The sequence below is a fragment of the Galleria mellonella genome, unplaced genomic scaffold (genome assembly GCF_026898425.1).
Source record: "Galleria mellonella isolate WM207_F2 unplaced genomic scaffold, CSIRO_AGI_GalMel_v1 utg332, whole genome shotgun sequence".
Lineage (NCBI taxonomy): Eukaryota > Metazoa > Arthropoda > Insecta > Lepidoptera > Pyralidae > Galleria > Galleria mellonella.
This window is the reverse complement of record NW_026442080.1, coordinates 291,574-318,723: the sequence shown is the minus strand read 5'-3', so window position 1 is coordinate 318,723 and position 27,150 is coordinate 291,574. Positions and strand designations below refer to the sequence as shown.

General features: G+C 34.9%; 1 protein-coding gene across 1 annotated transcript in view; it reads left to right on the top strand.

The window, feature by feature from the left end:
- The first annotated feature begins 541 nt into the window (after positions 1 to 541).
- Positions 542 to 27,150, top strand: part of LOC113523563 (cell adhesion molecule Dscam2-like) — a 224,877-nt gene continuing 198,268 nt past the window's right edge. Inside the window, exon 1 of the mRNA XM_052896763.1 lies at positions 542 to 769. The gene's annotated coding sequence lies outside the window, so the exon portion shown is untranslated. The remainder of the gene's footprint in view (positions 770 to 27,150) is intronic.

Sequence of the window (27,150 nt, the reverse complement as noted above, 5' to 3'; positions counted from 1 at the left end):
AATTGCTTTTCTATGATGACTTCAAATGCTCTCCCCCGTTATACACTCTACATCTGTGAAGACTATCAAATTAACAATTTAAAATACAACCAAGTATTTGTAACAAGAGCAAATAATCTAAATGAATTGTGTACATTTATAATGAGGATTTACCTTCATAATGTCTACATACTATATCATTTGTACCCTTAATGCCGGTAAATCTCATAATGAAATAAATCCATATTTATCGTCCTTCACATATATTGTACTCTTTAAATAGCCAGCACATTAGTCAGGAACAATACACGATGATATAACCAAGCATGTTAATATTCTAAAGGCTTCAGAAGCTTACCTCAACGTCGCACACGAATTACTATATCCGTATGTCCACGAAATGTTATATAAGTCAAATATCGCCAAACTTTACACATCACAAAATTGAACTTTATCATGTAAGCAATAAAGTCCCGGTTGCATACGATTGGAGTTTTAAACCAGTAAACCGGGATCTCGGGGATGCTACAAGCTCCTAGCGAAATTCAGTGCGTTTCGAAACTCGGGCTGTATTGACGTGAGTGGCTTTGCCCGTAGCAAGTTTCCCCACGTTCGTGTTTAAATACGAAAGTTGACGTTCGCGATTGAATTTTCGCGCGTTTTTTTTTTTTTTTTGTAAAAGGAATAAATAATTTTGTGATATTTTTTTTTATGATGTTATTATTAAATTTGTTTTCGTTTGTTGTTTGGAGCGAAATGTGAATTCTGTTGGCTCTTTGAGTTAATTCCGGTAAGTTTGTTTCTACATTTATTTAATTTATAACTAATAATAATTACGTTTTATTTAGATATATTAATATATTGTATCTATTGTATTTAATTGTAAGATCCATTATTGAATCTAGCATTTTTATAGAAGAGTTCTGGAATGCATAAGTTTTATTTTATTGGTATTTCAAAGCATTTTTATTGCAACTATGTATTCCTTATTTAGGATAATTAATTAATTCCAGTTTATTTATTATTTTATTTCTTATTTTCCCTTTAAATTTAACTTTGCTGGTTACTCTGTTTGATACATAGACTGTTTTATTTGCTCATTTAATACAGTTAATTATTTGTTATAATAATATATGTATATATTTATTTATTTATGTATATATATATATATATATATATATATATATATATATATATATATTTATTAATTTAACCTATATGTGTATGTATTATATAAGTCTAATTATATGTTTATAATATATTAAGTATTACTATTATATATATTATATTATTATTAAGTATTTCTCGGTTTGCCCAATGGTTGACTGGTGGAGAACACCGCCCGATGTTAAATCCGCCATATGTACATAGAATTTCACTGTGCATTAAAAATAAATAAAATAATTAAATTAATAACTGTGTCCACGTCTTAATAATATATAATATAATGATAAATAATTCAAACACTACTTTCTTATCCACATTATATTTTTTCTACTTTCTTTTTCTGTTTATAAATAATATTAAAATATAAACGAAATAAAATCTATTGAGCAAATCATGAGGGCTAAATTTCTTCACTGCATAAAATCGTATAGAATTATATAGGATAGGACAAATACTGACTAATGACAAAGGACTAGGACAAAGGGTGATGATGATGATGATGATGAATATTATGTAAATATGTTTACAGTAGAATCCGCTAGATGGTGTTAATATTGAATTATAAATAAAACTACCATGAGTATCTGTTCCAATCAAAAAGGAATATTTGCTGCCTTATATAATATATATACCATACATACTTTTTTTTAAGTAATAATAAATTTATTTCAAAATAAATGTTACAAACATCTTTAAACATAGGTGAAACCCTGCTCCTTAGGTAGGTAAATCCTGTACTTTAGGATAAGCAGTGATCTTCCCTACACGGCATAATGACACAATATACGAGTATATATAAAAAAAAGAAACGGTAAAATTTAAGGTACAAATAAAATATAATAGGTAAAATACAATAATATAATTTGTCCAAATAATATTTTCTAGGTGAATCTTGACTGTTTAATTTGTGAGTGTATGGAATGGATGAGTTATTGTAAAATGGCAGTCACAACCTAGTATACTTGTGCCCGCAATAACACCCTTATAACGTCCTTTATAAAATTTGACACAAACTAATATATTTGTGTCAAATTTTATAAAGATTGTTTGTCGCTAAGGTGTAAAAAGGTAACTAAAATCTTGCCTCTTTATCTTGCTTTTATATAATTATGTTTATGTTATTTTAAATTCATTTTGTTTGTGTGCATATTGTTAATCTTTGTAATCTGAATCATTCTTCGAAGGGAACAATGAAGAGTTTTCATTCATTCATTCATTAAAACCCATTTTTAACTGAAAAAAGGACGAGGTTATATGTTCTACTGTATATTTATATATTTACAATATTTTAGTAGAAATATAATATTAGTGAGGATATGAACTGTTAATGAACAAATTTTGGTCATTTCATTTATTTATTTATTCTTTATTGACCACTTGCAGACTTAATACTATATAGCATTCTCTCTCAGTCCACCTTTAGAAAAAAAGAAATGTGATTATGCGATGAAAAATATTGAAAATTGTCCATCTGCCCTTACCTGCCTGCCGCTCCCCTAGATTAGTCCCTGGTCGCGGACATAACTGGTATGTATCAAAAAGGCAAATTTATAAAGACAAGAACAAATTTTCCTGAGTCAATTAATTCAGAGAAAAAAAAAACTTTATCGGTAGAAAAAAAAAAATGTTTAAAGAAAAAGTAAATTCCGAAAGTGTTCCTTGAATTTAATACAATTTTCTCATTTACGCATATAACTGACTTTAGAAGATTAATAGCGGACGTATAAAAACTTGTACATTACTGTTATACGAATTTCGACTTTATACCGCAGAAAATACGTTTCAAGTATTGTACACGCAGTCTAAATTGTCTAACATAGAAAATTATATGCAAATTAATATTATGTGAAGCTGAAATTTTAATTGGTACTGGCTTTCGTTATAATTTATAATATTTGAACTTCAAGACGTAATTTTACAATAGCTCTTACAAATTTCATGTATTTTGACTTCAAACAATTATAAAATGTTATGTTATGTCTTGATTAACATGTTTATGTAACTAGTCTGGCCATAAAACACTTTTCTTATTTTGAATTTTTAATTCTTAAATATTTTGAATTTGGAACACGTTTATTATTTTAAAAACTTCTTTTGATTTCGCGCCTTTTTACATATATTTTCATATTTGTCATTAAATATAAATAATGGGGTGTTAAAGACAATAGGGTTGCAATTTTCGCCTTGCACAAAGTGGGTATGGAGCCATCGCGCCGTCGGTCATATTCCAGACACTTCAAAAGCTTGATGACAGCAGTATGTTCATATATCGTACTATTAAATAGATACAACAACAATTCCTCTGTCGAAAACCAGAAAATATTGTGGCGACCACGTGCTGTTAGAACTACAAAGGCTGTTAATGTTGTTAAAGCCAGAATTCGTCGAAACCCCATTAGGAAGCATAAAATCTTATCGCGAGAAATGAAGATTCCCGCTGGGACTCTGACGCATATTATAAAACAAGACCTGAAGCTCGGTATTTATCGTGGATATACAGGACATGCCTTAAATCAATCTTTACAATTAAAGAGAGCGGATTGATCAAAACGCCTTCTGTCGCAATACGCAGGTGAAAGGCACAGAAATATCCTCTTTATCGATGAAAAATTTTTCACGATTGAATAACGTGTTAAATTCCAAGTATATATATATATATATATGTGTGTGTGTGTGTATGTATATGTATATATGTTTATAATAGTAATGTATTTAGTAGGGAGTCTATATAAAAATCAACTTCCTAATCCACTGATTTCCTGACTAAGGGATAACCGAACCTTCCACTCAGAACTGCTATCACATCAAATTATGTGATAAGATTTATGGGTACAACTTGCAAGATGGATAAGCCTCTTCAAGTCCCATTCACGGGCTACTAACTTCTGAATACTGCCTATCTCCCACGGATAATAAAGCCGTGAAGTTATAAAACCTTAATTCCTTCAACTGTGAAGTATCATCCTTCCATTCTTGTTTTTATTGCGGTAATAATCTTAAAATTCAAGGGGTGTGAAAATATAGTCCAATGTCGCAATTTGCATCGTTGAGTCCATTATAAAAATATTTTACATACATATCATACATATCTGTCACGCCTGTCTCCCATTAGGGTAGGCAGAAACAATGGAACGCCAAATGCTTCGATTCAAACATTCAAAATATTTTGTTACTAGCCGTATTCCGTGACGATGAACATCATCATCATTTCAACCATTATCCGTCCACTGCTGGACATAGGCCTCCCCCATAGACTGCCATAAAGAACGATCCTGAGCCACTTGCATCTACTGACTCCCTGTAATGCATTTGAGGTCGCCACTTCATTAGTGGGATGTCGTCCTACACTGCGGTTTCCCATATGGGGTTACCACTAGAGAACCTTTCTTCCCCATTGGTTGTCAGTTCTTCGAGCCATACCAGCCCATTGTCACTTCAGGTTGCTTATCTATTTGAGCTATGTCGGTTACCTTGGTTGGCTTTGCTCGCTTAAATACAATACAATTTCTATTCAATAGGATACAATTTCTCCTATATGTTTATCCAAAATATAGATTTTTTGTGTATATATATATTTTTTATGAACTTGCTTGTTTGTTATTTCCAACAATTGTTTCAATTTCATCCGGTAGTCTACTTCAGGGGGCATACAGCGATTTGCGTTACAGCGTCTCGCCTCGCACGTTGATTTTTTACTACTTATAGAGGCATAAGACTTATTCTTCTGGAATAACCGTCCATCGTCCACCATTTTAGTGAATTTTAATGTGGCCACGGTGCTGTTCATGTATTTTTTACGTCAACCATTAACTGTCCATTGCTGAACATAGCTTCCCCATAAGGGGGGTTTTGCCAGTAGTTGCCACGCTTGGCAGGTGGATTGGCAATAGCATGTATAAATGCCATAAATGCCACTTTCTATCAGGTCTGGCAGCCCATCAGCTTTATTGCCATTCTAAATTGCATAAAAAAGTCCTAAGTCTAAGAAGTATATATGCCACTTGCATATAAAAATTTAAATCAATTATAAAAAAACATTACCCCCGTTTGTAATTCAGATAATACTATCACATGTGTGCATTGCAAGGTTTATAGGCTTCCATTCAATACTGCGGATCGTTGAGTATAAAGAGAATTGACAATTCAAAGGCCCCAGTGATATACGCGTAATCTCATTGAAAGCAATGCAGTAAATATACGAGTACACTTGGTGGAGTATTGAAGAGTAACAATCCAATTTCAGGTCCTTATGAAGTATTCCCATTACAGCTATTCCCATCAGTGGTAATCCGTATTGTAAGATGTTTTTAATTGCATTACTAAACCCGCCTGTGTCACCGTTATACGCTGACAGAGTACCGGTGAGAGATGATAGGTAAAAATGAAGATAGGTCAGTTAACTTATCGCGATGAATTCACCAGGAATTGATCACAATGGCTTCCAGAGGACACAGGTCACGGTGCTCTCAAGTCGAGCTGATCACACAGTCAATATGCCCCTGCTAGCAATAATGCTGATAATTTCTATTACTAGCAGTCTCTTTCTCGTCCCGTACCTACCGGCATCTGGAGACATCCAATACTTAAGGACATTTGCCACTTAGCTATTAGCTCTCACTAGTGACGTAATACAATCTTAATAGAACCAACTGCAAAGATAAAATCCTTTACGTCACTAAAGAAAGCCCACTAGATTCATGGCTCTTAATTAGTGGGGTAACGACACATATTCCCGGCATCGTCCAACGTCGGTTTCAGATTAAAGGCTGTAAAATCTCCAATTCAAATAGCGCAACGGAATTCAAATGAACCGGCTCCCTTACCACAGTTTTGTAGTGATTATTTGAAGTTTAAATATTCGGGATCGATATAGGTTTAAGAAAGCAAAACAATCATTCATTTTAGTAGATAGAATCAGCTGGCAAGAAGCTCACTATATTCCGAAGCTTTGCTCATGAATTTTAGTATTTATATACCTACTGAATTACGCGGGCAAAGCCGGTTATTCGACAAATGTCAGTTATAATTTTTATCCTATTTATTTTACTTATTTAAATTTATTTAACTTATTTTGCATTCATGACTGTGGTGTTGAGTTTGTGAATTCGATTATTTCACTTCAGTTGTTAACTTCACTTTCAGATTATTACATTAGAGATAAAATCAATATCCTTCTTGTTTGTCGCTGACTCGAGAATATTTTTCCACAATAACCCTCTGACGTTTCGATATTAAAACTGAGAACAGAAACTTAGTATCGCGTCATTTACTTTGTTTTCAATATTTATAAAATGGAACATAGAGTTTAAAGAGAAACTCGTTATAATGTTTGCTAAACTTTTCTGTATGAGATAAATGAAACAGTTTTGCAATATTTATATACCTGAAGAAGGTAAAAGCCCTTAAAATATAAAAAAAAAAAAAAAAAAAAAAAACTTTTTAAATGAATAAATGTCTTGATTCTTTTTAATATTTTCGTATTGTGACTATATTTCTGTTGTGTTTTCTAGTACCTCATGGTAGTTTTAATTCATACTCTTCTTCTTATTTGAGAGTTTCATCTTATTGGGGCAACTAATTCATGCATTTTCTTCTAGCCAGCTCTATTCCAGACCATATCTTTGACCTGCCTATGCTCCATAACACCTAATATTTCCTTTATCTGTCCCATGTACTTATTTCTCGGCCTTTCCCTTCCTCTTTTGCCTTTTATTTATGCTTGTAGTATACTTTTTATAAAATCGTCATATCGTATAAAGTGGCCCAGCATTTTGTCTCTTCTATTCTTTATTGTTTCTATTAATGTTCTTTTCTCATTGACCCTTTTAATGACTTCCTCGTTCGCTACTTTTTCTGTGCAGCTTATCTTTCCATCCTCCTCCTTTCAAACGCCTCAAGCATAAACACAACATTTATATAATTAAACTTTTTGAAAAACGCTTACAGTGTAACAGTTGAGTTTCTTTCCTGTTCATCTCAGCTGAAATTGAATTTCGAATTCGCGGTGGAATCACAAAACAAAGGACTATTCGAAACTGTTTAAATTTTGATTTAATCTAAAAACAACTAATCAAATTTCTTCTATTTCTTTCTTTCTGACCGTAGCCAAACTTATAAATTGTATTGAGCCCTTAAGTCTAAGGTAAGACTTTGGCTCCCTTTATGTGTTTTACTGCTTGTATAATAGATTGTGTTCTTAGAAATTGTTTCAAAGGATGTCTTCGCCATCTTTTATCATCGTACTACACACTAATAACAGGGAATTCATCCTAACATGTTAGAACTTAAATGATCTCAGAGTACCGTCTCAGAGGAGTTTCCTTCCCCGAAAATTGAGGCTGAGAAGTAAACCCACTTCTGAGATTTTGTTTTCTTTAGAAACAGCAGTATGCTGCCCATAAAATAGGGATTTTTCAGAACCAGTAATATAACAAATAATTCCTAACCCTGCATTTGATAGACAACACCATGTTTGAAAATGGGTTAAAAATGAACTATGATATTATTTTTTTCATGGTATAACTGGAAATAGAGAGACGTGGATACGAATACTTCTAAGTCAAGTCAGCGGAAGGTATTATTGCAACGTATTTATAAATATCTACTTATTTTCAGTATTTAGGTATGTATGTATGTTAAAATTCTATACGTGTATAAAATCTCACTCCAGTTCAAATTGTGGACTGTAACAATGGTACGTTGGTAGATTTGACCCGAATTACGTCGTGGAGTAGAATTTTAAATGAGAATACGCTACGAATCGTGAGTCGTTTTTGTGCAAGATTTATTTCGGTTTTTGCATTAACCCGTCGTTTGCGGGACTCCGTTCTGGGGACAAATTGGCACCGCTGATTGGCTGGAGTAGTTTCAGAATCAAACTCTTTGCAATCTTGTGATTTTGTTATTATACGTTGAACAATTGTGGCCACACAAAATTTTTACTTCTTTCCTGCATTTCCGATTCCTTTTCTTCTTTTAAAACGTATAATTGAATAATACAGTTTCTGGCTTTGGAAACTAGTAATCGAGTTTCTTGCTCATTCGTTACTTTGTGTCAATGAGGTCCCGGATTTGATCCCCTGTCGGATTAATTTATAAAACGAAGTTTTTTAAATATTCTTTCTTTTTTCGAGTTTTTCGAACTTTGTTCTAGGTCGTGCTGCCCGGTGTTTGTTGCCTGGTTCCTCATAACACTGAGTATCTTATCTTAAAGAATATTGAAATCTTGTGATTGTGTGACTTTTTTTATATTCCTCTCAATTGATTTTTTTACAGATAAAAAGAAATTCCTTATCATAAATAATCTGTAATAAAAGGCCTATGTTAAGCAGTGGACAGGTAATGGCTGATATGATGACGATGATGATGAATAGATCCAAACCAAATGAAATCAGATAGCAAATGTTATCGAGTACAGAAATAAAATCAAAATATCCAAATACAGCCAAACTTGGAAAATTACATTATTTAAATTAACGCAAGCGCGAATCATAACCAGGCCTTGTTTACCAAACTTTCGAATATAAACAGAATATAATAATCATCGTCATCAGCCATCAGCCGTTGACTGCCCACTGTTAAACATATACCTCACCTATATAGAAGGGGAGAACATTTTCCAGTAGCTGCCACGTTTGGCAAGCGGGTTGGCAACCGCAGTTACAGCTTTTTAAATATTGAAATATAAAAATTGTAAATAATAATAATAAATAGTAACTTTACAGTGACGAAAATCACCCACAATAAACCAAATTTATCCCCGTGACGGTGGTAAGCTCGTCCCCTGCGATTTTTAACCGAGTTTAAAAAGAAGTGGGCTCTCAATTCGGTTGTATTTTTTTGTGTTTATTAACTTATAACTTCGACAGTTCTAAATCGACTTAGAAAATTCTTTTTATAAGTTTTTTTTTTTATCTAAAAGGATATACTTACAGATTGGTAATGTAGAAATTGTATCAAAATTTAAACAAAAGTTTAGTTTTTAGATCAAAGTTAGAATTAAAGTGGATTTTTTTTGGGACAAAATTTTTAATTATGAATTATAATAAATATAGCCTAGCAAAATGTGGCGATATCGAGTGTTCAATTCACTACAATAGCAACTGAGTCAATAAACGCCTACCCCATCATCCTTACTGATATTATAAATATATTTGCCATACGCCCACTAATACCGCATACTACCATAAATAAAGTGTATGTCCCGGCATATAATAGGCTACCCCTTGCTTTCCCGTGGGTGTTATAAGAGGCGACTAAGGGAGCTTATAATGGAGGGATTGCTACAAGTAATAACGTCTCTCTTAAAACATTACCAAAAACTAAACTTCGGTATCCAAACCACCTACCAAGCGTGGCACATACTAGTAAACCCTCCCTTATGGGGGAAGCTGCGTTCAGCAGTGGACAGTTAACGGCCAATACAACAACCATAATTAAAACATAAGAGGCGTCTCGCCACCTCTATCAAGTAACGAGAGTAAAAAAGTTGAAATATTATAAAATATGAAAGTGAATTTGTTTGTCATACATCTTAGCGTCTTAACAATTTAATTATGCAATAATAATACAGAATGCAGAAGGCATGCAGAAGGTTATTTATTTTGGTACTTTTTGTCGCATTCCATCGGTAAAAGTCGACATTTCGTCGCTACCCTCTCGTGGGCTAGGAGAGTCATCTGTACACGTCCCTGCTCATACCCGGTGAAGCTGTAAACGTCGTCTGCGGCTAATAGCGGTCAAAAAAAAAACTATTTCTCGCCCTATTTCGAGTACGTAAATAGAATTGCTGGTAAAAGCTTGTAACTGATATATTATAAACAAGTACATTTTTTTTTTTGTTTAATTAAATTATTTATTAAGGTTAAGAAAAAGAGACAAATTATAAGAACTGTTGAAGTGAGAAGGGAAAAAAATGTTAGGACACTTGATATGACACGACGAACTTATGAACATTATAATAGAAGGTAAGATAGAAGAAAGAAGGGGGAGAGGGAGACCGAGACATAGTTACATCAGGCAGATCAAGCAAGGAGTTGGTGTCGTGTCGTATCAAGAGGTGAAGAGACTCGCTGAAAATCGTAGTGAGTGGCAAGAGCTCCACCAACAAGAGCGCAGCTCTTAAATAGGATAGACAGAAATTGTTTGTACATATATATATTTTTTTTAAGGAGAGGCGTAGACTCCTATATCGATATTCTTGCATTTGAAATTGACGGACATCTCTACGATATATCTTTTGGATGTAAATGATTAATGAAAAAGAAACTTTTAGCTTTCTTCTCCTAGAGATATTTATTACCGTCGGGTCGTGCTCACATTTTATTTAAATACTTTCAGTGAAAGAAGCGGCGTGTCAATAAAAAACAAAGTTTGAAAACGATTTTTTTTTTGTTTCCAAGTCCGAAATAACTGTTGTTTTTGTTGTATTCCCAAAGTGAAAGGGAGAACTGACAGTCCATTTTCCCTTCGCTCACAATTAGTGATTGCAAACACGAGGTATCGATAATTATAGAGTATATATATATATATTTTTTTTGTTGACAATAGAATGCGCTAACGGTTTACACATATACACATGTTTTTTTTTTTTTAATGGATAGTAATGAAATAGCAACTTCACCTGCGCTATCGGTACACACTGGCGGGCACCAATTAGGGATACAGTGAGAATGAAAAGGCAGGTTAGATAGCCAATCGTGATGAATATACCTGGAATTCAGCATTTCAGGTTTGAAGGGTGGGATATGGCGTGAATTTACTGGGTGTACCCAGTAATGTTGAATTGCTGAATAACACCTGAGTCCTCAGGAATGACAACGCATGGGGGGTATCATGAGCGAAACAGTATACTCTGTTATGTCCATGGTACTGCGTATGTCTATAGGCGACGGTTACCACTTTCCATCAGGTGGGCCGTCAGCTTGTTTGCCATTCTAAGTTGTATAAAAGAAAGATAGTTTTCATGACTTGTAATGTAACTGGTAGTCTCCATTACTAATAATCCCTTCTCCCATCTCAATTTTTATCTTGGTCAATCAATATATGTTATTTCGATCTTTCTTTTTTATGCAACTTGCAAACAAGCTGACGGCCCGGCTGACGGAATGTGGTAACTGTCGCCTTTAGACATGAACGGGACCATTGACATAATAGAGTATATACTGTGTCGCCTATCATACCCCTCATGGGTTGCCATTCTTGAGAACTAAGGTGTTATGCCTACCTATGTTATGTACCTTAAAAATTCACTGCCTAATCCCTACAAACTGAAACACAGTCATGCAAACACAACTACATCACGGCAGAAACACGAATGGGACAGACGTAACCAAACAAACTACTTTCGTAGAAAATATCCTCCTGGTAATTAGCAAAGTTATGAATAAAAACCAACAATATTTTTTATCAAAGCTTGGCTTGAATATTGGCTTCCGAAAAACATATCTACATTCTTCCAGAGAAACTCCGTATAATAAAGTGAGAAAAATAATGGGCCGATAAGAGGAGCCGAATGAAAGAAATAACATAGATTACGGTGACTATAAATAATTAGATAAAGGCAAGGCCCTGATAGATGTTATTTCAAAGTCGCAAATAAACAAGAGCGTTAGAAGAAGGTTATGTCAAACGGAACTGATTTAAGTTTTTTTTTGTTTATACAGTGGATAATTATTGCTACTGCACTTTTAAGTCGATATTTGTATAAATAAAAAATATATAAAATGTTTAACCTCATCATCATGTGAAGATGAAATGGTAGCCCCGCCTGCGCTATCGGTATACGCTGGCGAGGTACCAGTGAAGGGTGACAGGTGAGGATGAAGGCAGGTCAGTTCGCCCATAGTGATCAATTGAACAAACATTAACCACTATGGTTTCCAGGGGGAACCGCGTGGAGGTCGACCTGATAGGGTATATTGCTAGCAATGGGGTTGTTAAATCTCATTATTACCTATCCCTTCCCCCCCCCCCCTTGAGGGTTTGTCAGTAGTCGCCACGCTTGGCAGACGAATTGGCAAGCGCAGTTATACAGAAGCAGAATTATTAGAAGCAGAATGGACAGCAGCAGGAATGCTGCTGCATTTTTAAAAGCCTTACTGCTGTTGCCGACCCACCTGCCAAGTGTGGCAACTACTGGCAAAGCTCCCCTTATGGGGAATGCTTATGTCCAATAGTGGACAGTGAATGGCTGAAATGATACTGGTATATTTATTATTAATCCCTGGTATCCCACTACTAGGCGAAAATCATCCCTATTTCCTTCCAAAACTAAGTAAATCTAGTAAGGATACAAAATATTTCAGATCTGAAGTCTGATTTAAAAAGCGATATTTTTTGGTACCATCAGAAGAGTTCGTTATGGCAAAACAAGATAAACACCCGATACAGAACTCAGCAATAAACGTGGATATAACTTCTGCAATTAATACTTGATAGCGGCTTGTGGTCGAAACTTTGTGGACTTAAGCCGACGAAAAATCCATAATCCGCCTCTTTATACACATGAAACTCTGACAGTCTCTGAGTTTTTGTATTATATTTATAGCTTTAATATAGACGACCTTTTTTTGATCACTACTCCTCTATATGTATCGATTTCGGAAGTAGGAAAACTAATAAATATATATAAAATATAAATATAACTATAAATATAACTAACTTCTAGATGATATATATAAAATAAATAGCAGATTTTAAGTTAGACTTGCATGAGCACGCTACTTTCTATTTCTGCCAAGTTGTCTGTAAGAGATTGCTTTCAACGGTAAGGCCGTCTTTTGTATATGTGCATATCTATATATATGTGTATGCTGTATGCATAATCCTTGTATACATCTCTGTTAAGCACAATAAAGAGTTTATTATTATTAACACCATATCAACACATCAGCCTTTAATTGTCCACTGCTGACCACTCTTGGGGAGTTTACCAGTAGTTGCCACGCTTGGAAAGCGAATTGGCAACTGCAGGCTTTAGAGATATTTTAAGAGGGACGCTGTTGTTCATCCCTCGCTCTTCCTTCGTCTCTCTTACGACACTTACGGGAAATGAAGGGGTGGCATATTCTATACCGGGACCACAACAAGTTTTTTATACAACTTAGAATGGCAAACAAGCTGACGGCCCATCTGATGGAAATTGGTAACCGTCGCCTATAGATATGAACAGTACCATTGACATAACAGAGTATACTGTTTCGCCCATGATACCTCTTATGCCTTGCCATTCCTGAGGACTCAGGTGTTATTCCTCTGTACCCAATAAATTCACGCCATATCCCACCCTTCAAACCGAAACACAGCCATGCAAACACAACTGGTTAAATATAATAGAATATATTAATTAATATAATAGAATGGTAATTATACGATCTCTGTACATAAATATTTAAGAAAAATTAATTAACTCTCTGCTCTTAATAAGGCCAGTATAATCTGAAATAATAAATAGATTTTAGAAATTTCGTCTCTCGTATGTCTGATCCAGCGTCACGCAAAAACTACTGCACCAAATTAGATGCGATTTCCACAATTGAATTCCTGAAGGTCTAACTTAAAATCTAGTGTATGTCTTATCAGGATACATCATCTATAAATTGTCGACTTCATTGGTTTTCCTTCTTCTTAAACTGACGCGTATGAAGCAGCGAACAGAGGACAAGTTCTGCATAGATTTCTGTAATTCTTAGTCATTTAATGTAATCATCAAATTCTTCATCATTGTATTTCATTGGGTTTACTCCCATAATGATTTATGGTTGTATAAGTTTTGCTTCAACTTAGATCAATTTCTATTTCTCTTTTATTTTATTTTTTCATTTAAGAGTTTCCTCTTGTCGGTGCAACTAATTCATGCATCTTCTTCCAGCTATCTCTATCCCAGGCCATATCCATGATCTCCCTATACGACATGACACCTAGTGTTTCTTTTATCTGTCCCATGTAGTTATTCCTCAGTCTTCCTCTTCCTCTTTTGCCCACTATTTTTCCTTCTACAATGCTCTTAAAAAATCTCTTTTATTATGATACTCAAAATGGCATCGCTACCTCTCATGTGTTGCTATTTCTAAAGATTATGATGCCTTGTACCCTGTAATTTCACTGCCATATCCCACTCTTCAAACTTAAATACAAATAGGAGTAATATAACGTAATGTATAAATAAAATGTATAAATAATAATTTATACATTAGTAAATCTATATTTACTAATGTATAAATTATTATAATTTATACTTTAATGCAAGATATGTCTACGAAGCGAACTTAGCTGAAAGCATTCTCTCCCAGTCAAACTTAGAGATGTGTTAGAATGCTCGAATGCAGTACGAATGTTAAGTAATAAACATACTAAAATTTATATAAATATGCAAATATATAACAAATATATGATAGTATATAAGATATGCTATGTTATACACGATGTTTCCTCCCAAGAACACTCAGGTTATGTAATGAACTCCCTGCCGAGGTTTCGGCACTACAGCATGAGGTTCTTCAAAAGGGGGGTAAAGAGGTTTCTTCAGGGTTGGCAACGCGCGCGTAATACCTCTGGTATTGCAGGCGTTCATAGGCTAAGGTAACCGCTTACCATCAGGTGGGCCGTATGCTTGATTGCCACTTCAATAGTAAAAAAAAAACGAAGATGAGAATAGTAGATAATACTCACTACTCGAATAAATTATAAAAGTGAACATGAACGTTTTTTCGAATGACAATTTAGATAAAGTATTTTTTTTATGCAAACTTAGAATGGCAAACAAACTGATGGCTCACCTGATGGAATGTGGTAACCATCGCCTATAGACATGAGCAGTACTGTATTTATGTATACAGTATCTATTTATTTATTATTTATTTATTTAACACTTTATTGCACCATAAATAAAAATATGCAATGACAAGTGAATAATTTAAGTGAAATACAGTAACATAAATACAGATTGAAATATTCACATAAAGGTACAAAAGGCGGTCTTATCGCTAGGGCAATCTCTTACAGACAAACTTTTTTTATCTATTTATTTATTTATTAAACTTTAATACATCCAGATTGTGTAAATAGTGGACTTTACACCATATAGTATATTATACCATCTACAAGTCGAACGTAGACAGGAATAACAGAAAATATAATAAGTATCCCTCTGGTTTGTGGAAGAAAATCTAAAATTATCTGAACTCAATTTAAGTTTATCGCGTCGCAGCTATTAACAGTTGTAGTCAAGAGCTGGTATTACTTAAACGTCCCTTAGCTAAGCTGAGTCGGTTGTAAAGTTTTGCTGAGCAAATTCCAGATTTTAAATACAGTTTAAGAATTTTTGTGAGACCGCCCGCTCTACGATTACAGAATACTAACGATTGTTTTGCACCGTGTCAGATTTGAATTCCCGCTTAGCGCTTTGGAGGCTTTTTGTTAGCGATACAAATGCTTGTTTTGTACTTTGTAATGACAGCCGTGGTGTGCAAGTAATTTGTTATACAGTGCTTCAGTTTCTCTCTGTACTTTAATACTAGCGGCCCGTCCCGGCTTCGCACGGGTGGACATTTAAAGTGGTTATTGTGACATAAAGATAATAGTTGGACATATAGTATCGCGAAGTTTTTTGTAGTTATTGACATTTTTTTCAGTATTGTAGAACATACTTTTGTTTTATCACCAATAGTTTCCTCGGCGCACGCGACGAAAGATATTTTAAAGCATTTTTTTACACCTTGAGTTACGTTACTAAAGTTTTAGTAAGGATCCTTAATATTTTCTAGCAATAAATATAGCCTATGTTACTCAGAGTGAATGTAGCTTTCTAGTGGTGAAATAATTTTTGAAATCGGCAAAGAAGTTTTTGAGTTTATTCATTACAAACATACACACAAAAATACAAATCTTTTCTCTTTAAAATATTAGTGTAGATGCAGATGTAGATTACAAACAGGAAAAATTTTATTGTTTGTTTATAATGTATAAACTCTGAAAGCTGCATTATTGGTGAATAACACAAACCGTGTTATATTTTTGAAAGTTTTGAAACACCAGAGGGAGACTTTGTACTAAAGTCATTTGCTTGGACACCTCTGTCCCACTCGTGTTTCTACCGTAAAGCAGATGTGTTTGCATAGCTGTTTCGATTTGAAGGATGGGATATGGCAGTTAATGTACAGGGGTACAGAGGCGTAATACCTGATTCCTCAGGAATGGCAACGCATGTGGGGTATCATGGGCGTAACAGTATACTCTGTTATGTCCATGCTACTACTCGTGTCTATAGGCGACGGTTACCACTTTCCATCAGGTGGAGCGTGAGCTTGTTTGCCATTAATAACAATAAATAAATAAATATAAATAGATTTATCTAGAACCTCATATATAATATCGACAAAAATCTCTTCAACACCATAATGTCTTGACCATAATGATTGAAAAACAGTTGTAGAACATATTATACCACGTATAAAGCTAGTATTAAAAGCTTAAAAGTTTCATAATCGAATTGACCCAATTTACCCGAGATAGTATCAAAGTGACGGCACTAGTTCCCTAATTAGAAACTTGAAATTTCATATTCAAGCTTCATAGCTATAGATTACAAAGTATTATCATTTATATTAGACATTTTAATATTAGATAATACAGGAGGTTTAATATTATTTCTTAACTTAAAACCGCTTCGAACGTAAATCCACCGTATGTCTCACCTTACTGGTGCTAAATATTGAAGTCTAGATCCCAGAAAATCCAGACTGTAAAATTTAAGACTGAATATTACAAAATTTTATGCCGTATGATCTTGGCTAGAATACCCCACCACCCCTTTCTTTTCCGTGGGTGTCGTAAGAGTTGAGTAAAGGAGGGCAAGGGATGGGCAGCAGCGTTCCTCTTAAAACATCTCTTAAAGGCTAACTGTGGTTGCCAACCCGCCTGCCAAGTGTGGCAACTATTGGCAAAACTCCGCTTATGGAGAAGACTGAAATAATAAAATTACTAACTATTATATGCATATAATGGTTGACTGGGAGAGAATGCTTTTAGCATTAAGTCCGCCATGTACACATATTTGTACTAATGAATAAATAAATAAATAAATATAATGTTATATTTACTCTTGTTGCTTTAGTAGACTGCAAACCAAAAATATTGAAACATTTGTGTAAGAAGGTATTGTCCCCTACTATTAGGAGTTTCTGGGCAACAGTATTGTTGTATTTCATTATTTGGAAAAACCACTAATGAAGTAATACTAACAACGTCTTTACGTACCTTCCAAAACAGAATTAACAATTCATTTTAAAATATTTTTGAAAAAAACTAACTGTTTTCTAGAAAATGATGAAATGAAAACCAAAAAACGAGAATAATCTGATATTTTAATTATATATATATATATATATATATATATATATATATATATATATATATATATATATATATATATATATATATATATATAGAAAGAATCTAACCAGTTTGATTCCATAAATGGGCTAGTTACCCTCGGAGATGAAACTGGGGCAAAGGGACTCGCCCCGAGGCCCCCACCTAGCCCTATTGCGGACAAAAAACTAGTACTGAATACTAGACTTGGGAGAGAACTTTCTTGTATTAGTTGACCTCCACGCGGTTACTCCTGAAAACGACAGTGGTGAATTCTTGTCCAATTCTTCACGATGGGTCAACTGACTTGGCTTCATCCTCGCCAATGTATCCCAATAGCGCAGGCGGAGCTATCATTCCATTTGATCGATTAAAAAAAAGTACAAGATCTGATTAAAGTTCAGGAACCGTTCACACAGACACACAACTCTAACAGCAGCAAGCGATCTCCACAAATATGTCCAATCAAAGACTTGCCATCAATACATTAGTTGCACGTTCTTTGATTAGTTCTTACGTTAAATTTACGAGCACCTAGTGTGGGGTAGTAAAATTCCATACGAACTATTAGACGCAGATGGTCTCGTCACAAAACTTTTCTAATTAGTGAAGTTTGTCCCACATTTTGGTTGGCAGCTCTTAACCATCATAGTTCTTTTGTTGTACAACTTTGAGGTTTAAACAACGTTTTGGAGAATGTTGCCCAATGTTTACTAACTTGTTATTATGTCTGTTGAATTCCCAGTTAAAATTGTATGATGCTAGTTTGAGGACTTTCACAAAACTCGTGTGGATTGTATTTTAGACTTTGTTACTTATTATAAAGTTTTCTCGTAACATGAACACAACCATGTTTATTATATCATTAAGACATTTGGGTTGATCATTTTGGGTATGCTGGAAGAAAACTCTATCAGAGTTAAGCTCACCTTTGTACTTTTGATTACCACTGTCTTATTCTCAAAACTAGTGTGTACAATAAAGAATTAAATAAATAAATAAGATATATTGTTTGTTTTGTTAATTTGTAAATTTTTATAATGTACATTTTTATATTTCAAAATTTGTACTAATATTATAAATTTGAAAGTGAGTTTGTTTGTTATCTCTTACAACCTTAATGGCTTTACCAATTGTTACGAAATTTGGTATACATTTAGTATTAAGAATGATGAAGAACATAGGCTATCCTTCTTATGGCTTATGTTCAGCAGTGGACAAACGGCTGAAATAATAGTAAAAAAAAAATACAATGTTACTCACTAAATAATGTAATTACTAACTAACAAGGTTGTCTAGAAGAGATTGCTTAGCGATAAAGCCACCTTTTGTATCACTTCTCATTAAAATTTACTGTAGGTATTTATTATTTTTTAAATGGTGCGTTAAATGGGCTATCCCTTCCATTCCCGTGGGTGTCGTAAGAGGCGACTAAAGGAGCTTGTGGTGGAGGGATGGGCAGCAGCATTGTAAAAGCTTAACTGCATATGGCAACCCGCTTGCCAAGCGTAGCAACTACTGGCAAAAGTCCCCTTATGGGGAATGCTCCGTATGTCCAGCAATGGACAATTAAGAGCGGAAATAAAAAAAAAAATTAAAAACAAAAAATCTTCCTACCTGATAATGTTAGTATAGAAAATCATTCAAAACATGTAACTTATTTGCTCTTCGACGTATTTTCGATGCATTACTTATTTCCATCTGTATAAAAAAGAAAAATCTCATTATGATAAAAGCATGGTGTGTGACACGAATACTAGTAGAGATTAATACCATAGTACGTTCCACATGAGTGAGTGAGCAGCGTGGATGCGTACATGGTTGGGAGTATTAATTTTTTTGAGTGGTATATGTTTTTGTAGAATAATAACTCTCGTGATGAAAAAGTATGTTTCATCAATTTCTTTTATCTACCGCATTAAACATTCACAAGCAGAATAGAAAAAAAAAACAAATCTATCTATACTTATAATAAATCTGTAGAGAGGTCAATTCTGTACATGGAATATATTTCCAAAATAACTATCAGGGGGGGGATTAGTGATCGATACTGATGCCAAAAATGCAATCAGTAAAATTTTTGTCTGTCTGTCTGTATGTTCGTTATAGAAACAAAAACTACTCGACGGATTTTAATGAAACTTGGTACAATCATTCTTCATACTCCTGAGCAGGTTATAGTATACTTTTCATCACGCTACAATCAATAGGAGCAGAGCAGTGAAAGGAAATGTTGGGAAAATGGGAGTAGTTACTCCATTTTTAAGCTTCCGTCGCGTGTGCAGCCTTAATGGTGACTTTTTAAAATGTAAAAATGTGCGACGCCGAAATGTGGACGGGCCGCTAGTTTCGAATAAACTTTATTTATAATGACATAATTTTGCCGTGTGATCCCGTTATAGAATGGACCACTTTTTCTTTTCCCGTGGGTGTCGTAAGAGGCGATTAAGGGAACTTAATAGTCGAGGGATGGGCAACAGGGTCCAGTTTAAAATATCGCCAAAGTCTAACTGCAGTTGCCAAGCCGCCTGCCAAGTGTGGCAACTACTGGTAAAACGGCCCTTATCTCCTATAAGGGCCTGTGTTCAGCAGAGAACAGGTAACGACTGATAAGGTGATGATGATTATGAATGTTGTTTTTCAGTGTGTTCATCTTCTCGGGTACGGAAATACGGGCTCCGAAGCCCACAGATGTCACTATCATATCCCACGTAGGGACTTCCTATCCTTTCTCCTAAACTTCTTTAAAAATCCTGTCAAAAATCTAGTCAAAAATGCTTTTCAAAATTCCTATCACCAACCCACTTAGCCAGCGTGATTACTTATGGGCATAACCTTCCCAATGAAAAGAACCAAGCTCCCAGATTGAAAAGGGGAGGATCGCACATATTGGAAGCCACTGTAGAAGGCTAAAATATACTAGGACAGACTTTACAACTATGTTAAAGCAAATGCTGTGAATACTTATAATAGGCATGTGCATTAATATTGTATTATATTTAATGTTTGTTATACCTATATGTTATAATGCAATATTCTGCTGGTGTTCTTTAAAAAAATAAATAAATTTTATGAGTCAAAAATTCAAAAAAACGATAAAATAAATTGTGCCTCTCATACTATGTAGGTAACATAAAACAAGTCAACATTTAGTTAACTAAATTGATATAGGGCTAACTACATTTCGATACTTTTTTTTTTTATTAAATAAAGCGCACCATTTTTTTCAGTGTTGCAAGCTATTTGATTAAAAATTTTCCAGATTAATTCAAATTTTTAATATGAAATGGGAACTATATTTTATAAGTATACCTATATACGCATTGCTTACAAATTAATATAAATGTATTTATTAAAATGACACCATTTTCGATAATGTCCAAATGATAAATATTATAAATCTATACTTAGATATAAATCAAAACAATCAGTAAAAAATAGCATCATTACGAATCATTATATACTACTCGTATTTACGTTGGTAATTTCGAATATATTTTTAATATTTTTGTACAGTTTTTATTTTTAAATTTAACCCTATAACATAAATTTTTCCATAACTAAATATGCTGTGCGATGCCAGCGTAAAATGTCCACTCCTTTCCTTGCCTATGGACGTCGTAAGAGACGACTAAGCGAACTTAATGGGCGGGCAACAGCGCCCCTCTTAAAACATCATCAAAGCCTGTCTGCGGTTGTCAACCCGCCTGCCAAGCGCAACTGCTTCGCGGTAGAAACACGAATGGGACAGAGGTATCCAAGCAAATGACTTTAGTACAAAGTCTCCCTCTGGTAACTTGATTCTGGCGAATCCATGAGATAGAATGAGATGTTCTTTCTCAAGCGAGTGTTAAAAGAAACGATTCTACATATAGATAAGGCCGAGTAATATATAGCAATATCTGTATATTGCAGTTTTAACATCTATATGCGTATTGGCCCAATAATATATATATATATATATATATATATATATATATATATATATATATATATATATATATATATATATATATATATATATATATATATATATATATATATATATATATAAACTATATGTTATCCAATATATAAATTCGAATATATATTCGACTGGTATGGACGATATCACAATGTGTGGCCATCAATGTCCAGAAGCAATCAATATATAGATACCGGATATTACCTATGTCTACGTATAGATTCGTTTGCACCCTGTCTAGAGGACAGGTCAAACCGCTAATCAGAACACTGAAATTGGTATGCGGGTAGCTATTAGGATGGGCAAGTAGACCAACATTTAGCTAAAAAGGAATTAAGGTCTGCACAAACGGGAGACACCCTTAGTGTTCTTTTAATATGTATGTGTATATGACAACATAACCTTCAAGAAAAGAGCATATTCCTTTTTAAAAGGCCGACAGCACACCTGCAATGCCGTAGGTGTTGTGGGTGACCATGGGCGGAGGTAGTCACTTACCATCAGGTGAGCTGCATGCTCGTTTGCCCCGTGTTGTAAAAAAAATGTTTTTTTTTTATGTGAATGAAGTAGAATGCAGTATGAAGATACCGCTCTGTCAACTTATCTGCATTATAAATAAAATTATTGGCGTATTTAAGGGGAAGCCGTGTGTGATTTTCCTTTATTATTATAGCAAGATACTACTCTATACCACCTTAATTGAACACAGAGACAGGGACAATATGGTCCATGAATACGATAAACCAAAAATAATTTAAAAAAATTAAATATTACTATACTTTAAGCTCCTCTACGTCATAGGCGTATTTAAAGAAGATGAATAGTGGTGAGTAAGCTATGCCCATCCCAGAATTGTCTGACGCCCATCCCAGGTTTAGAAGCGGAGCTTTTAGTTATGGGCAAAAAGATGTCTAAAAATGAATGTTTGAAGTGAAACGCCTACCGCAAAATATGCGTGGACTGATTGACGGCAGGAGATTTATGGCTAATATGGAATATTATGAAACTTCTAGCAATAATAATAGTAATCAATCTTTATGTGTCGGCAGGCATACGCATACTAATGGTAGAGGAATTAAACAAAATAATTCGAATTAATTAACCTGTGACATGGACGTCCGCAAAAATACCTAGTTCAGTAAAATACATATTTAAAACTACACGTTGGTCTCTTTTAAAAGACCATACCTCTCTAGGTAATAATTCTAAATACGCTAATACCTTCATGAAATAGAATGAAAGAACTGAAAGTCTAATATGAAAACAAATATCATTAAGTGAAAACTGAACTGGCTGCGGACAGCTGAGTAAGATTAATGCTGTGCCATCAATAACGGACGTCACTCTCGTTGGACGATTAGCAACACGAGGGCACTTATGTCTCAATCGGTTTCCATCATATTATATGCTGTACAGGGCTCAACAAATAATGACTTTATCTCTAAATAGTATAAAATAAAATCTCTTCCAACAGTCTGGACGATTAGATCTTTTAAACTATTCAAAGGATTTTAACAACGGACAACAGTGCCGGGTAGTCTTGGCATAGAATGTGCCACCACTTCCTTTCCCGTGAGTGTCGTAAGAGATGACTCAGGGAACTTAATAGTCGAGAAATGGGCAGCAGCATCTCTCAAAATATCACCAAAAGCCTTATTGTAGTTGCCAATCCACCTGCCAAGCGGTGCACGTCAACTACTGGCAAAATTTGTTCAGTTCAGTTAGTTCAGTGTATAGTTGTCCCGTTTGGCAGGCGAGTTGGCAAAAGCAGTTAGGAGAGTCGCTGCTGCCTATCACTCGAACTTTCAGTTCCCTTAATGATCTTTTACGATACCCACTGTAATAATGGTGGCTCATTCTATGCCGGACCACACGGCAAAAAATGGACGGAAATATAATTTATTAAAAATGTCATGTTTCTCACTACTTTCGAGTCGGGGCGAAAGGGATTGTTAGTAATAAGGTTTAATTGCCTCATTGCTAAAAATATATCCACTTAGGTTGACCTCCACGAGGTTCCCCCTGGAAACCATCGTAGTTGTTTTTTGTTGATGGGTGAAAATGGTATGGTAACCCCGCCTGCGCTAACAGGATACGCTGACGGAGCACCAGTGAAGAGTAATAGATAAGAATGAAAACAGGCCAGTTAGTCCATCATGATAAATTCATCAGGAATTAACCATCATAGTTTCTAGGGAGAACCGCGAGAAGGTCAACCTGGTTGGGTATATTGCTAGCAATGGGAATCTCAGTCTCCATTACTAAAAACCCCTTTCCCCCCAACCATCGTGGTTAGAATTCTAGTGGAATTCGTCACGATGGGCTAACTGACCTGCTTTCATCATCACCTATCATTAGCATCCCTCACTGGTACCAGCCGGTGGTGTCGCCAACGTATACCGATAGCGACAGCGTGGTTATCATTCCATTATCATCCATTACAAAAAGAAAAGAAAACACCTTTCGCTATGTTGTCAATTGATCAGTATATATGTAACGTTGTTATTATATACTCATATTTTATGGCAAAACATTACTCACTTTATAGAGGAATTCTTTATGGTGCCGCAACAGTCTGCGAGGACATTTACTATTAATATAATTTGGTCAGCTATAAAAGAACACCAATAACTTTCTTTATTTGAAGTCACTCTAACTCAAGCTGTGAAATGAAATGAATCGACGAAAGTGTATTGCATATTTCTTTCTTTTTTGAAATATCTTCATAAATTGTCAAGTGATTTTGTTATTTCTCTTTGCAACCAATAGGGTTTACTCCCGTTTTGACATAATCTGGGATGTTCGAAGTCGGCGTTTTTCTTTGTAGTGCAAAATCTTGAAGGACAAATCTACTTTAAATTTATGTCTTCTATAAAATGTGGTTTATACGTAGACATTGGTCGATGCCTTTTTCCTTTTAAAAAAAGTATAATAAGTCAATATTATTTATATATTATTTAAAGAAAAAACAATAACTTCGATGGTAACACCATTGAAGTCTGTTTTTTGTAGATAAAGTCTACTTCTTATTACTGAACTATTTTTATTTTCTACGACTTAGAATGGCAAACAAGCTGACAATCCACCTGATGGAAAGTGATAACCCTCGCCTATAGACATGAGCAGTACCATGGACATAACAGAGTATACTGTTTCACCCATGATACTCCCCATGCGTTGCCATTCCTGAGGACTCAGGTGTTATTCCTCTATACCCAGTAAATTCACACCATATCCCACCCTTCAAACCGAAACACAGCCATGCAAACACAGCTGCTTCGCGGTTGAAACACGAATGGAACCAAGCAATCGACTTTTGTACAAAGTCTCCGTCTGGTAAACTAGGTGTTATCCTGCGGAAGTTAATATCACTAGTTATTTGATTAGAATTATTTTGTTTAATCCCGCTACTATTAGTATGTGTGCGACTGCCAACACTCGAAGATTGACCACCCCTATTACTACCAAAAGTTCCAGAACCTTCCATACCATATCATATCAACTATTAACTGTCCACTACCGAATACAGGCCTCTCCCGTAAGAGTTTGTAAATGTTTTGTCAGTAGTTGCCACGCTTGGCAGACGAGTTGGCAACCACAGTTAGACTTTGGTAAATTTTTGAGAGGATCTTTACTGCCCATCTCTCGACCATTAGGTGCTCTTGCCTTTTACGACACCCACGGGAAAGGAAGGGGTGGCCCATTCTAGGACTGTTAGTATTGGTGTCTATTTTATTGCTAATAATTTAGCCTATCAGATCGACCTCCACGCTGTTCCCTCTTCAATCCATCGTGGTTAATTCATATAGAATTCATCACGACGCGACGGCCTCACTGACCTGCTTTCATTCTCACCTACCATCTCTCACTGGTGCCCTGTCAAAAGCGCAGGTGGATCTTCCACTCCATTTTCCCTCATAGAAAAGCCATTAATCTCTAATAATAATAACTCTTCTATCCATGATAATTAAAGTTCGTATGGGGATTATCAATAACATTTCCCATCACTCGGAAAACAAGGTAATTGACTTGCGTGATGAAAAAACTACCGACCATTCCTTATTGGGGACATTTTATGGCACTACGACTTATAAGTTGTTATTACGATGTATTTTATTTTGACGTAACAGCGGGAAGGGTTATAAAGTTGGGGATTGAGTGGCTTGGCGTCAAGATATCTTATGGCGTCATGGGTCATCTTATTTGGGGCGAACATAAAAGATACGGTGGTTATGAACATTGTGTATTATGTACTTATATATTATATTAGTGTAGTAAGAGAGTACTTCGTAATAAAGCCATCTTATAAAATATAAGCCCATTATAATAATAGCGCCTGCAGAACTTCCTTCCTTTAGAAACTAGACTGTTACCGGCTCAATCTCTTCTGGGAGAAAAGGGTTGTTAGCAATGGAGTTTGACAGCCCTATTGCTAGCAATATGCCCTCTCAGGTCGACCTTCACGTGTTTTCCCCGAAAACCATCGTGAACAATTCTTGTTGAATTCGTCACGATGGGCTAACTGACCTGTTTCATCCTCACCTATCACCTTTCACTGGCGTCCCACCTGTGTATACCAATAGCGCGGGTGTGGCTATCATTCCATTGTCACCCATTAAGAAAAACTCTTCTTCCTCTCCTAGACTATGCTGATATTGCCTACCTAGATACCACACAGGAGCTTGTTGATAAGCTTGAGCTACTGCAAAACCAATGTATTAGATACATCTATAACCTTAGAAAGTTCGACCACACATCTGATCATCGTAGTTAACTCAAGTGACTTCCCATCAGGCTACGGATATATTCAATTCTTACTAAATATTATTTAGTTTATTTTTTAGGTGTACAATTTTTACCTTTATACTTTGTACCTACAGTTTCTTTCGGCTTCTCAAAGGCTGACTGTAGGAGATCCCTTTATGCGATAAGTCCGCCATTGTGTATTAAATCTTTTAATGTATCCAATATAAATTATGTACAATAAATATTTTACAATACTAGATAACAATATAAATAAATACATGGAAGATAAGTAAGAGGAAACAAAATTTGTAGATACGACTTCGAGTTCTAAATCTATAAAATTTAATATAAAAATTGTACACTTTTTACTGTCATTATTTTATTATATGTTACTCACATGAACTGATATATTTAAAAAAAAAAAAAAAAAAACTATTTGACACTGTAAAGGGTCGCTAGTCCTTACATTGGTAAGAACAAGCGATTTAAAATTCAGACTCAAAAATCTGAGTTTGTTATTCCATGGCACGTTAACAGGTTTTTGTTTGATGGGTTAAAATGGTATGGTAACTCCACCTACGATACGCTGGCGGAGCACCAGTGAAGGATGATCAATGAGAATGAAAACAGGCCAGTTAGCCCATCATGATAAATTCATCAGGAATTAACCATGATAGTTTCCAGGGGGAACTGCGAGGAAGTCGACCTGGTTGGGTATATTGCTAGCAATGGGATTCTCAGTCTCCATTACTAACAATCAATTTCCCCCCACGATAACAAGTTAGTCAATTGTCATGAAACTTGACGTATACCTACGTCTCTAACTATGTATTTGGTATGAAGGAAAATATAATCAATCCGTTTAAGCAGTTGTGTTTGCATAGCTGTGATTCGGTTTGAAGAGTAAAATATGGCAATGGAAT